The sequence below is a fragment of the Triticum aestivum genome, chromosome 2B (genome assembly GCF_018294505.1).
Source record: "Triticum aestivum cultivar Chinese Spring chromosome 2B, IWGSC CS RefSeq v2.1, whole genome shotgun sequence".
In the NCBI taxonomy this organism is placed as follows: Eukaryota; Viridiplantae; Streptophyta; class Magnoliopsida; order Poales; family Poaceae; genus Triticum; species Triticum aestivum.
Window position 1 is genome coordinate 713,819,085 of NC_057798.1, and position 2,585 is coordinate 713,821,669.

Consider the following 2,585-nt stretch of genomic DNA (forward strand, 5'->3'; position numbering starts at 1 on the left):
GGTCCCGGTTCAAGCCACCAACCGGGACCAATGGTGGTGGGTCAGGATTGAGGCCCGACAGGCCCCCTGGCCTCACGAACCGGGACCAATGGGCCCATGTGTCCCGGTTTATGACAGAACTGGGATTAATGGGCTTATCTGGCCCGAATGAAAGCGCTGTTTTTTACTAGTATGGAGAAGAAGGCGACGCCGTGCAGGAGGAAGTGTGAGCGAGGAAGGCGTAGAAGGCATCTGTAGGGTAGTGGGTCACGTGATAGCGACTAGGCCTTGAATTTCTCTTTCTGTTCGTGGGTTTTGCGGAAGGATGCTTTCCTTTTGGGGAACTGGGGACATAAATTTTTCTTTTCTGTCCGGCCGCTCGCAAGGGCTAGCGAGCCAACGGCCGCCAGCTGGACTCGTCCTATTTTATTTCACTGTGTCCCGTACTTAATCACGATCTCGACATGTTTGGTGGTGTATTCGTGCAAACTTCACCCGATGATTGAATTGGCCGCCATGACAAAGCTTCGGAGGCTGCTCCGCCGGCCCGCCCGAAGCCGCGGCCTCTTGCGCCATCCATTTGAGAGCCTCTACTCTTTCCCTGATCTCAATGGCCCTCTGGCCATAATCCATGAGCAGCTCAACGCACCTCGCAAGCTCCTCCCCGGTCAAGACGCCCTCGCTGTTGCGCTCCCCTCTAACGCCGGCAGCCCACTCCTCCTCTATTAAGAACGCGCTCGTCGGCTGGTCCAACAAGCTTGGCGCGGCGACGACCGGCACGCCGAGCGCCATGACCTCCAGCGCCGAGTTCCAGCCGCAGTGGGTGACAAAGCATCCCACGGACGGGTGCGACAGGACCTTGGGTTGGTCGCACCACTCCACCACCATGCCCTGCCCCTCTAGCACGACGTCGTCCAGGCTCCGGCTCACGTCCTCTTGCCGCCCATCATTGCGCACGACGAGCAGGTACGGCCGCCCACACCGCCGCAGCCCGTTGGCAATCTCCTCCATTTGCTTCTTGCTGTACGTCCATATGCTCCCGAATGAAACGTACACCACCGACCTTGCCGCCTGCGCGCCCAGCCACTCCATGTACCTCTTCTCGTCGGCGCCGGCGTGGTTGAACAGGTGGATGCGCGCCTCGGTCGAGGAGAAGCCGATCACCGGCCCAACGGCGAACACGTCTAGGTGCTCCTTCATGGCTGCCAGCGCTGCCGGCTCCAGCTCGTCGAAAGTGTTCACGAGAACCTTGGTGCAGCCAGGATCGCCCAAGTGCTCAAACAGCTCTCGGGCCGATTCGTTGAAGAACTTGACCAGCTCGCTGCCCGTGGTGTCGACGAGGAAGGATGGGAAGTCGCGGATCCGGAGCGGGCGGTGCAGCCCGGGCAGGGACACCTCGTACGCGGGGTCGGCGGCGTGGGAAGTGACGAGGTCGCCGTGGCCGTGGAAGTAGTGGTAGTACGCGGCGAGCACGGTGGCCGGCTGGATCCAGTACACGGCCAGCGGGATGGCGTGCTCACGCGCGACGTCCAGCGCCGCGGGGAGAACCATGCTGCAAACGACACACGTGACGGGCCGGCCACGTGCGGCGAAGGTGGCGAGGAGGGATGACAGGCTCTCAAAGGTCGCCTGGCGGCTGCGCGCCCTAGCCTCGCCGTCCCTGGCCATGGAGCCGTCGTCGAGGCCGTCGGAGTATGGAGCATAAGAGACGACGCCGTCGGTGGCGGTATCCTCACCATTGCCGACGTCTCCGGAAGAAGGGAACATGCGGCGGTGAGCGGACACCGGGAGGGAGACCGTGGCGAGGACGGGCCCGGAGCCGTGGACGCCGTGGAGGCGCGCGAGGCGGTGCGCGAGGACGCGGCACGGGTTGAGGTGGCTCTGGAAGCCGTAGGCCACGATGAGGAAGTGGTGGCCGGTGTGCATGCCGCCGTTGCGGCTGTGTTGCTGTGTGTCCGTGGCCATGGATAGAGGAAAGACGATAAATTTCAACGTGAAATGAAGACGTATCTGCTTCTCATGTGATGGGAAAACGCTCATGCGCCCTATATATTGGCTGGTGCCGTTGTGCTATCTTAGCCCTGTGCCGGAAACAGTGGGGGTGCACTGCAGTGCACAGTGTGCCGAAACGGAAACATCACCAGCAGCTAGCTACGGGTGACGTCGACACCGACGGTTATCCTATTCCTTTTGGCAGTCAGCCGTACAGTTTTTTCCCCGGGAAATTTAAGGAGTTTTATTCCTTAACTAGTTATAATCGAGTCTTAGTTCATCCAGCTACAAGTATTGTGATACAGAGGGAGTATATAACCACATGTCCCATGCGTTAACTAGTTACTACAATCTATAGCTTCCGGCTTCGATTAAAAGAGGAATTCATCTTCATTTTTTCAAACCATGCAGGAGGACTGCATGTAGTCTTACACTCATCTGACATGCTCCATGCCCATGCGCGTGCAGACTTGTACGACTCGCTGTCGAGCAGGGATGCAAGTCGTGGTTGATTGCTGGCCAGAGGAGGGCACCCGCAGCCGAAAGTGCGTTCGTGGAGCATTGGTGTCCAGTGAAACACCCGCGGGTGTTCTCCAGTAAGCATGTTTTTCGGC

The 2,585-nt window shown here is 59.4% G+C and overlaps 1 pseudogene; it reads right to left on the bottom strand.

Annotated features, from left to right (window-relative positions):
• Window positions 1-240: 240 nt before the first annotated feature.
• On the bottom strand, window positions 241-1,986 carry LOC123042241 (cyanidin 3-O-rutinoside 5-O-glucosyltransferase-like; annotated as a pseudogene).
• Window positions 1,987-2,585: the final 599 nt, after the last annotated feature.